Raw genomic sequence first — 10643 nt, 5'->3', positions numbered from 1 at the left:
ATTGGGAAAATCGTATCCGGGGTGTTACAACACTCCACCACTACGAAAGGATCTCGTCCCAAGATCTAGGACTGAAAGAACGTCGGGTACTCAGAACGGAGGTGATCCTCGTGTTCCCAGGTAGCTTCACGGTCGGAATGGTGTGACCACTTGACTTTGAGGAATTTGATTGACTTGTTGCGAGTCTTGTGTTCAGTGTCTTCAAGAATAGCAACGGGGTGCTCACGATAAGAGAGATCTTCTTGGAGCTCAATGTCCTCGAAGTTGACGGTGCGGTCAGGAGTCTTGAAGCACTTTCGGAGCTGAGAGACATGGAACACGTCATGAACATTTGCAAAGTTTGAAGGAAGCTCGAGTTGATAGGTGAGGTCGCCTCTCTTGCTGACGATCTTGAAAGGTCCCACGTATCTGGGGGCAAGCTTCCCTTTGATACTGAAGCGACGAGTACCTTTCATAGGAGAGACACGGAGGTAAACATGATCTCCGATCTCGAAAGCCAGATCACGGTGCTTGCTATCATAGTAGCTCTTCTGGCGTGATTGGGCTGCTTTGAGGTTATCTCGAATGACTTTGCACATTTCCTCTGCCTTTGTGATTAAGTCATTGCCAAGAAGCTGACGTTCACCGGTTTCAGACCAGTTGAGAGGGGTACGGCACTTCCTGCCATACAGGATTTCAAATGGGGCCTTGCCCAAACTTGCTTGAAAACTGTTGTTGTAGGAGAATTTAGCATATGGAAGACAATCCTCCCACTTCATGCCGAAGGAGATCACACAAGCCCTGAGCATATCTTCAAGAATCTGATTGACACGCTCGACTTGACCGCTAGTTTGAGGATGGAAAGCTGTGCTGAAGCAGATGTTGGTGCCCATGGCCTTCTGAAAAGAATCCCAAAACTTGGAGGTAAAGATGCTGCCACGGTCTGAAGAGATCACTTGTGGAATACCGTGCAGAGAGACAATTCGAGAGGTATAGAGCTCCGCCAATTGAGCTGCAGTGATTGACTCTTTGATAGGCAGAAAGTGGGCCACTTTAGTGAGTTTGTCGATGACAACGAATATAGCATCATTGCCATGCTTGGACTTTGGAAATCCAGTCACGAAGTCCATCTCAATGTGGTCAAACTTCCATTCTGGAATGGCAAGAGGTTGGAGGAGACCAGCTGGCCTTTGGTGTTCTGCCTTCACTCTTCTACAGACATCACACTCATTCACGAACTGAGCAATCTCGCGCTTCATTCGAGTCCACCAATAAGCCTGTTTGAGGTCCTGATACATCTTCGTGCTCCCAGGGTGGATGGAGAGGAGAGAATTGTGAGCCTCGTTCATGATCACTTTACGAAGGTCACCTTTGGGCACATCAATACGATCCTCGAAGAAGAGAGTGTCCTTGTCATCAAGGCGGTAGCACTTGTACTTGGGTTGACTCTTGGCAATCCCAATTTTCACCTTTTTCACCATAGCATCAAGAAGCTGGGCTTGGCGAATCTGGTCTTCCAAGGTAGGAGAGACTTGAAGGTTGGCGAGGAAACCTTGAGGAACAACTTGCAGATTAAGCTTGCGGAAAGCTTCACAAAGCTTAGGTTGATAAGGCTTGAGAATAAGACTGTTACAATAAGCCTTCCTGCTCAATGCGTCAGCAATCACATTGGCCTTGCCTAGAGTATACTCGATACTCGGATTATACTCTTGAATCATTTCGACCCATCGAGTTTGCGTGAGGTTGAGATTAGGCTGAGTGAAGATGTACTTGAGACTCTTGTGGTCAGTGAAGATGTCCACTTTTCTTCCCAATAGGAGATGTCTCCAAGTCAAAAGAGCATGCACAACTGCCGCCAACTCAAGGTCATGAGTGGGGTAGTTCTTCTCGTTGGGCTTCAATTGACGAGAGGTATAAGACACAACTTTCTTCTCTTGCATCAACACTGTGCCAAGACCTTGGAGAGAGGCATCGCAAAAGACCTCGTACGGCTTGGATTCATTAGGCGGAGTCAGAACTGGAGCGGTGACCAATTTCTCTTTCAAAGTGTTAAAAGCAATGTCACACTCCGGAGACCAAACGTACTTGGCGTGCTTCTGGAGAAGATTTGAGAGAGGCTTCGCGATCTTAGAAAAGTTTTCAACGAATCTTCGACAGTTGCTTGCGAGACCGAGGAAGCTACGGAGTTGCTTCACGTTCTGAGGAGGTTCCCAATTCACAATTGCAGACACCTTCTCAGGATTGACCGCAATGCCCTTGGCAGAGATGATATGACCAAGATAAAGAACCTCATCGAACCAAAATTCGCACTTGGAGAACTTGGCGTAGAACTGGTGTTCCCTGAGCTTATCGAGCACCAAAGGCAAGTGCTTGGCATGATCTTCCTTGTTCTTTGAAAAGACCAGAATGTCGTCGAGATAGACCAAAACAAAGTCATTGGTGTAGGCGTTGAAGATGAAGTTCATCATGCGAGAGAATGTCGAAGGAGCGTTGACGAGGCCAAAAGACATGACAGTGTATTCATATGAACCATAGCTTGTCCTGAAAGCCGTCTTGGGAATATCTTGCTCACGGATTCGAATCTGGTGATAACCCATACGGAGATCAAGCTTGGAGAATACTTGGGCACCTTTGAGTTGTTCGAACAGCTCGTTGATGTTGGGAAGTGGGTATTTGTTCTTGATGGTCTTCTTGTTCAATGGACGGTAATCAACACAAAGTCGGTCCGTTCCATCCTTCTTCTTCACAAAAAGAACACCACAACCCCATGGAGAAGAACTAGGCCGGATGAGACCCATTCTCTCTTGAATATCGAGTTGCTTCTTCAGCTCCTTCAACTCTTCAGGTCCGAGCTTGTAAGGACGTTTGCACACAGGTTCCGTGCCAGGCTCAAGATCGATGACGAATTCAACTGGCCGGTGCGGAGGCATTCCTGGAAGCTCTTCTGGAAAGACGTCTTGATATTCGCAAACGACTGGAATTTGCGAGATGGCATCCAGTTCACCCTTCTCATTGAGAGAAAACAGACGGATGGTATCATCACGAGCGGCAAAGACAATTACATCCTCAGCCGAATGAGTCAATTGAATCTGCCTGGCTGCACAATCAAGATGCGCCTTGTGCTTAGAAAGCCAATCCATCCCGAGAATAAGATCAAAATCCGAGTCACCAAGAACTGTTGGTGAAGATAGAAATTTGTAGTCCCCCAAAGTGATAGTAACATCCGGAGCAATGGAGTTAGCATGCATGCGCCTACCGGGAGAGACAACTGCTAATGGACTAGGCAAAATTTGCAAAGCCAAACCATGCTTAGATGTAAACGGTCTCGAGATGAAACAATGCGATGCACCCGTGTCAAAAAGAACTTTAGCTGGAATATCATTAACAGGAAGGTTACCCATGATGACATCTGGCGAGTCCTCTGCCTGAGCTGCGTTCATCAAGTTGACCTTGGCGTGCTTGGGGTTATGCTTGACCACAGCTGTACTTGCCGATCTCACAGGAGGAGGAGGAGGGAGGCGCCTCTGATTGAAGCATTTGTTGGCATAGTGACCCTTCTGTTGGCACTTGTTGCACGTGACCTCTGAAAGCGGACGGTGGTACGGAGCACTCGATCTTGGAGCTTGAGACAAAGTCTTGTTCTGAAAGCCAGGGTTGGGTGGGTGGGAAGATCCACTGCCACCTTTGCTCTTCTGATACGGTTGATGAAACGGAGGAGGAGGAAGCCAATACTTCTGCTGCTTGGCCACTTGAGTAGAGGAAGAAGGAGTAGTGTCTCTGACTCGCTTCTTGGAAGCATCACACCTTAGTTGAGCAGCCTCTTTCTTCAATGCCATGTTGTAGAACTCATCGTACCTCAAGGGCTCAAAGAGAACAAGAGCTAGCTGGATTTCTTCTCTGAGACCACCCCTGAACTGGTATATCATGCTCTTCTCATCAGGGACGTCCTGCTTAGCAAAGCGGGCGAGCTTATGAAACAACTTGTTGTAGTCATAGATAGACAAAGAGCCTTGCTTCAGGTTGCGGAATTCCTCACGCTTGCTTTCAACCACGCTCCGAGGAATATGATGAGCTTTGAAGTCTTGACAGAATTCATCCCAGGTAATCACACGTCCTCCTCTGGAATCCTTGTACTGCTGGAACCATTCTGCAGCTTGGTCTTTGAGTTGGAAGGAAGCGAACTTGACGAAGTCCTCAGGCCTGACGTTACTGCACTCGAAATGCTTGCACAGATCCACGAGCCAATCGTCAGCATCAGTTGCCTCAACACAATTGCTGAAAGTCTTTGGCCCGTTAGCAAGGAACTGGTTGAGTGTAGCAAAGTTATTCTGATTGTTGCCTTCATTGCCTTGGTTCACTTGATTGCGCTCTTGGAGAATTTGCATGATCAACTGTGTGTTTGCATTGGTTGCGGCCATCACAGCTTGCCATGCCTCCGGAGGAGGTGGAGGTGGTGGCGGATCCTGATTCTGATTCCGATTGGTGCTCTTAGCGGGAGCCATCCTGAAGAGTGTGACAACCATTAGCACATTGGCAGATAAAATGAAGCTGAATCCAACGGAATGAAAATTGCAACACAAAGTCTTCACATCCGAACAAAATGAACGAATGCATTCCTCTTCAAATGGTCACATATCCATAAATTGAGAAGCCACTTAGAATTAGGTAGAGAAATAAATCAACAAGGTACGGATCAAGAACGAATACTCGGTAAGAAATCCCAATCTCAAACCAAATATCCGTGGAAGAAGAACTAGAGCTACAAGAATTCCCACCTATGAAACTCCCGAACCTTTCCGGTTATGCAATCAGGTGTTGGGGATACAGGGGAAGCATAATATCTCACCCAAATCTAGCAAATCCTACATCCAGCTGTATCCATCCTTCAACAAATAACCGAGAAAAACTTCGGAAACCATCTACCTCAACCTTCGAAAAGCATCCATTATACAAGTTATGGCGATACTCCCGAACTCCCGCCCCAGTAGTGGGTGGCGTCGAGGTTATCTCACCAACGAACTGCATAAACGAGATTTTCAATGTCGGCGTACTAAACTCAGGTATTCCAGAACTGCAACGATAAAATTGTGACGACAACACCTCGGAGCTCAACTCCCCAAGACACTGCCACAACCCCTAAAGACAGGAGGCACCAAGAACAATTTTCTCATCACAAAACCATCGGAACGATTCCAAGATACCCGCGTGATCCTAAATTTTTTTAGTGAACTTTGAGAAGAGAATAGTCAAAACTCTACGTCAGGATGCCTTATCAGAGCGATGAGGAGACTGGGAAGTAAAAAGAATTCCTAAACTCTCTGATATATAATTCCTAAATGACTCAATTTTTTTTTCTAGACACAACTCGGCTGCTAAAATCGATCAAGCAATGGGGGCTCCTAAGGTCGGGGAAGGCTCTGATACCAACTTGTAACGCCCTCGATGCGGCTATAGCTCCCACGTGTCGAGGCACGACTTGGAGGCATAACCGCATGGAAAGCAATGTCGCAAGTTAGGCAATCATCACAACATCCCATGTAATATAGATAATAAAAGGGGAGATACATAGTTGGCTTACACTCACCACGTCACACAAAGTACATAAATAACATTACAACATTCAAACACTCATGGCCCGACTACGGCGCCAATATAAAAGATAACCCAACATGTGACACGGTCCCGATCATCCCAACTGGGCACCACTACTGATCATCAGGGAAAGACACATAGTATCGGCGTGAGTCCTCGTCGAACTCCCACTTGAGCTCAAGCGTGTCATCTGGAACGGAGTCATCGGGTCCTGCATCTGGTTTGGAAGTAATCTGTGAGCCACAGGGACTCAGCAATCTCGCACCCTGGCGTTCAAGACTATTTAAGCTAATGGGTAAGGTAAGGTAAATAAGTGGAGCTGCAGCAAGCGACTAGCATATATGGTGGCTATCCTATTTGCAAGAGAGAGCGAGAAGAGGAGGCAAAGCGCGAGCGAGAAACTAGAGAGCAACCTGCGCAAGCATTACTCCAACACCGTGTTCACTTCCCGGACTCCGCCAGAAGAGACCATCACGGCAACTCACACCGTTGATTCATTTTAATTAAGTTAAGGTTCAAGTTATCTACAACCGGACATTAACAAATTCCCATCTGCCCATAACCATGGGCACGGCTTTCGAAAGTTCAAATCCCTGCAGGGGAGTCCCAACTTAGCCCATGACAAGCTCTCATGGTCAACGAAGGAATAGACCTCCTCCCGAGACATTCCGATCAGACTCGGTATCCCGGTACTACAAGACACTTCGACAAGTTAAAACAAATCTAGCAACACCGCCCGAATGTGCCGACAAACCCCGATAGGAGCTGCACATATCTCTTTCTCAGGGCACACTCAGATTGTCTTAGGTACGGGTAGGCCAGCCCAGAGTTGCCCCTGGTGGCCACCGGCAGCTGACAGGTGGACCAACACTCAGAGGAGCACTGGCCCGGGGGGGTTTAAATAAGATGACCCTCGGGCTTCGGAAACCCAAGGGAAAAAAGGCTAGGTGGCAAATGGTAAAACTAAGTTTGGGCATTGCTAGAAAAGCTTTAATCAAGGCGAACTATCAAGGGGTTCCCATTATAACCCAACCGCGTAAGGAACGCAAAATCCGGGAACATAACACCGATATGACGGAAACTAGGGCGGCAAGAGTGGAACAAAACACTAGGCGAGAGGCCGAGCCTTCCATCCTTTACCAAATATATAGATGCATTAAGATAACATGGAAATATAATGATATCCCAACAAGTAAAATAATGTTCCTACAAGGAACGGTCTCCAATCTTCACCTGCAACTAGCAACGCTATAAGAGGGGCTGAGCAAAGCGGTAACATAGCCAATCAACGGTTTGCTAGGACATGGTGGGTTAAAGGTTTTACATGGAAATTTGGGAGGCATGATAAGCAAGTGGTAGGCATCGTAGCATAGGCATAGCAAAAGAGCGAGCATCTAGCATAGGAAAGATAGTAGTGATTTCGAGGGTATGATCATCTTGCCTGCAAAGTTGTCAGAGTTGACTGGATCCTCGAAAGCAAACTCAACGGGCTCCTAGTTAGCGAACTCGTCTCCCGGCTCTACCCAAACAAGACAAACAAGCAACAAGGACACAATCAACCATGTGCAAGGCTCAAACAATGTGATGCAAAGATGGTATGCTATGCGGGATGCGATATGGGATGCATATGCAAGATTGGACAAGGAATGAATGAACTTGGCCTAAACTTGGTAATCCAAGTGTTCCACTGGAAAGATGAGATGAAATCGCTTGAAAACGATATAAAGATCACCGGAATCGGAGTTACGGTTTGGAAATGGCAAGCAATTCAAATATGGCCACGTTCTGCGATTTACAGCAAGTAGCCAACTAAATGCAACTAGATGAACATGCTACAGCACCCAAACATGGCATCAAAATACATGGCAGGGATCCAATCATGATGCTTAACAAAAGACTAGCACTGAGCTACGGCCAATTCATCCATTAACAGGTTCAAACAAGCATGGCAAAAATGCATTTGGCAACCAAATTTCAGACTTAGTGAAATTAACACTTGTCTGAAATTTCAGATCAGATAGCACTCTTTGGAGCATGAAAACTATATGCTACAGGACCTGAACATGGCAAAGTAAAGCATGGCATGGAGCTAATCAAAGAGCTTAACAAAAGTCCCTTAGTGACCTTGAGTCAAATGGATCAGCAATTACAATTGCAAGCATGTGAACATGGCAAAAACATAATCAGTTCTCAGACTTAGTGAAAACTGGAGCATGCTGAAAATAGATATCAAGTAGGCATGTTTACGAGCTCGATGCACACACTACAGAGCAAGTCATGACAATCTAAGCATACACCCATCAAGAAAACACAAAATGAAAGCTAGACATGGCAAGAACAATAACATAGCATGCACAGATCAACTACAACATCCTCGGCAAAATTGCTAACACATAGACAATCTGCCCAAATTCACGAAATGGCAAAAGTAGAGCTCGATTGACTCAAGCTAGGGTGCTCTATACTTGCAAACAAAGACATGGATGGATAGGGCACTACAAGATTAACAAAACATCCTTACTGATCATCCTTAAAAGAGGCACGGATCACTAGGAAACAACATAAACATATGGCATATTGAGATAAACAGATCAAGGACTTAGTGGAAATGCTAAGTCCCTGAAATCAGCATTAACGAATGCATCACTTTGCAAGCTTGTGCTAGTCACCACACACATCACAAAAATACATGGGTTGCACCTCTGGAAAGATGGCAAAACATATAACAAAACACATGTAGAGCTCAGGGGCATATCATGCACACAATAATCATGGCAAAAAATGACAAATATCTAATTGGAGCAGCAGATCTGACAATTATCTCAAATAGCATTCTTCTAACAGCATTTCGGGAAACAAGATGAACTCAAATGAAAATTATTCAATGACATGAAATGATGTGCTCTCTGAGACTAACATTTTGATATGCTATATGCCAAAAACGGAGCTACGGATGCAAAGTTATGACATGATGAACTTGAGCAAATAATTAGGGTTTCGGGCAAAAAAGTCAACCGATCCAATCCCAGATCTGGATCCGGTGGCACGCTTTACGAGGTTTGCCAGAAATCACGCCGGAGACGGAGGAGGCCGACCGTAGAGGTACTTGGCGTGGGGGAGGAGGCCGGAGAGAGGCCGGGCGGCGGCTCGGCCGGCGGAGGAGCCCGCGGGACGGGCGGCGCGCCGGCGTTAGGAAGCTCCGGCGGAGCTCGCGAGGAATGGTGGCGGCGGCCGGTGCGGCTCCGGTTGCTGGCGTCGGCGAAGATGGCGGCGGGGCCGGGCGAAGAGGGAGGCGGGGCGATGGAGAAGGGCGGCGGTGGGCGCAATGGGCCTCGGGGGCCCGGTTCGGGCCTCCCGGGCCGGCAGCGGGGAGATGTCCCGGCGGGACACGTGGCAGCTCCCGGTTGGGCAGGCGGTGGCGGCGGACGTTGTCCGGCACCGGCGGACACGTCCGGCGCGCGGAGAGAAGTGGGGCTAGGGTTTCGGGGAAGAAGGAGATCCGAATTTTTGGAGGAGGACCTATTTATAGGCATAGAGGGAGCTAGGAGTGTCCAAATGAGGTGCGGTTTTCGGCCGCGCGATCGTGATCGAACGCTCTAGATGATGGAGAGGGTTTTGGTGGGTTTTGGGCCAACTTGGAGGGGTGTTGGGCTGCAACACCCACGAGGCCTTTTCGATCCCTCGTTAACCTTTGGAGCATCAAACGAAGTCCAAATGGTGCGAAACTTGACAGGCGGTCTACCGGTAGTAAACCAAGGCCGCTTGGAAAGTCTCGGTCCAATCCGGAAATGTTTAATCCCCACACATGAAAGTAAGGTAGAAATGACCACCGGAGGAGAACGAAGCGCTGGAATGCAAAACGGACAACGGGGAAAATGCTCGAATGCATGAGATGAACACGTATGCAAATACAATGCACATGATGACATGATAAGAGATGCAAGACAACAACAACACACACGGAGACAAAAACCCGAACCCGAGAAAATAAAATAACTTAAGGCCGGAAACGGCAAGAGTTGGATTACATATTGGGAAAATCGTATCCGGGGTGTTACGATAGGGGGTCGCAACAGCTTTTGAGGGTAGAGTATTCAACCCAAATTTATTGATTTGACACAAGGGGAGCCAAAGAATATTCTCAAGTATTAGCAGCTGAGTTGTCAATTCAACCACACCTGGAAACTTAGTATCTGTAGCAAAGTGTTTAGTAGCAAAGTAATATGATAGTGGTGGTAGCGGCAACAAAAGTAAAGGCAACAAAAGTAATGTTTTTGGTATTTTGTAGTGATTGTAACAGTAGCAGCGGGAAAGTAAATAAGCGAGAACCAGTATATGGAAAACTCATAGGCACCGGATTAGTGATGGATAATTATGCCAGATGCGGTTCATCATGTAACAGTCATAACATAGGGTGACACATAACTAGCTCCAATTCATCAATGTAATGTAGGCATGTATTCCGTATATAGTCATACGTGCTTATGGAAAAGAACTTGCATGGCATCTTTTGTCCTACCCTCCCATGGCAGCAGGGTCCTATTGGAAACTAAGGGATATTAAGGCCTCCTTTTAATAGAGAACCGGAACAAAGCATTAGCACATAGTGAATACATGAACTCCTCAAACTAAGGTGATCATCGGGAGTGGTCCCGGTTATTGTTACTTCGGGGTTGCCGGATCATAACACATAGTAGGTGACTATAGACTTGCAAGATAGGATCAAGAACTCACATATATTCATGAAAACATAATAGGTTCAGATCTGAAATCATGGCACTCGGGCCCTAGTGGCAAGCATTAAGCATAGCAAAGTCATAGCAACATCAATCTTAGAACATAGTGGATACTAGGGATCAAACCCTAACAAAACTAACTCAATTACATGATAAATCTCATCCAACCTGTCACTGTCCAGCAAGCCTACGATGGAATTACTCACGCACGGCAGTGAGCATCATGAAATTGGTGATGGAGGATGGTTGATGATGACGACGGCGACGAATCCCCCTCTCTGGAGCCCCGAACTGACTCCAGATCAGCCCTCCCGAGAGGTTTTAGGGCTTGGCGGC

This window comes from Triticum urartu, chromosome 7 (genome assembly GCF_003073215.2).
Source record: "Triticum urartu cultivar G1812 chromosome 7, Tu2.1, whole genome shotgun sequence".
Taxonomy (NCBI): domain Eukaryota; kingdom Viridiplantae; phylum Streptophyta; class Magnoliopsida; order Poales; family Poaceae; genus Triticum; species Triticum urartu.
Note: the sequence above shows the minus strand (reverse complement) of the source record.